The 808-nt window shown below is 69.3% G+C and overlaps 1 protein-coding gene across 6 annotated transcripts in view; it reads left to right on the top strand.

Annotated features, from left to right (window-relative positions):
* Positions 1-532: 532 nt before the first annotated feature.
* Positions 533-808, top strand: part of MKL2 (MKL1/myocardin like 2) — a 188,789-nt gene continuing 188,513 nt past the window's right edge. For all 6 annotated transcript variants that reach the window (XR_002826495.1, XM_023744978.1, XM_023744982.1 and 3 more), the window contains exon 1: positions 533-619. The gene's annotated coding sequence lies outside the window, so the exon portion shown is untranslated. The remainder of the gene's footprint in view (positions 620-808) is intronic.

Here is an 808-nt window from a genome sequence, read left to right as displayed (position 1 = left end):
CCTGTGGGGGCTTGTCATGGAGGGGGAAATGGAGCTGTGGCTTGGGAGTCAGACAACCCCAGATGCCAATTCCTACCTTGTGCCTTGGAGCTAGTGACCTAACCTTGCCAGGCCTCCATTTCTCCCTCTCTGGAATGGGGAGTATGGTAATACCCATTTCTTGGGGGCTGCTGCGAGGACCCGAAGGGAGTTTTAAAAGCACTGGGCACACATATGCCCTGGAGACCAGCTGCTGGGATTACTGTCACTGAGGCCAGAGCCTTTGCAAAGGCTCCCAGGTCCAGGGCTCCAGGCGCGCGCATGCGCACGCGCACCGGCCGGCCAGGTGAGAGGGTGGCGGCCGCCGGTCTCGCACCTGGCTTTTAACCCTTCACCTGCACGGCGGTGGGCGGAATGGATGTAACGACTGGGACGCAGGGCGCCAAGCACCGCTAGGCCAGACCCCGAAGCTGGGGGCAGCTTATAGGGAGCGCGCCGCGTCTATTCCAGGCTCCGGTCCGTGCGCGCCGGCCGCGGGAGGGCGGGGAAGCGCCGGGAAGCCCGAGGGGAGCGAAGTCTCGCGAGATCGCGCGCGGCGGCGGTAGCGGCGGCGGCGGCAGCAGCGGCAGCGGCCGGGGAGGTGAGCTGCGGGCGGTAGTGGCGACCGTTGGGGGTCGAAGACGGGGTGAGAGCGGCGGAGACCGAGGGTCCGACGGGGGAACGGGCCGGGCGGGCGGCCCGCGTCCTGGGCGGCAGTCCCAGCTCGCCCCGCGGCTGCAGCAGAGCCACCCGGTCCGCCCCGTCCCGGGACCCGCGCGGACGGGCGGGG

The sequence above is a fragment of the Myotis lucifugus genome, unplaced genomic scaffold (assembly GCF_000147115.1).
Source record: "Myotis lucifugus unplaced genomic scaffold, Myoluc2.0 scaffold_504, whole genome shotgun sequence".
Classification (NCBI taxonomy): domain Eukaryota; kingdom Metazoa; phylum Chordata; class Mammalia; order Chiroptera; family Vespertilionidae; genus Myotis; species Myotis lucifugus.
Note: the sequence above shows the minus strand (reverse complement) of the source record. Positions and strands in the feature narration are given on the sequence as shown.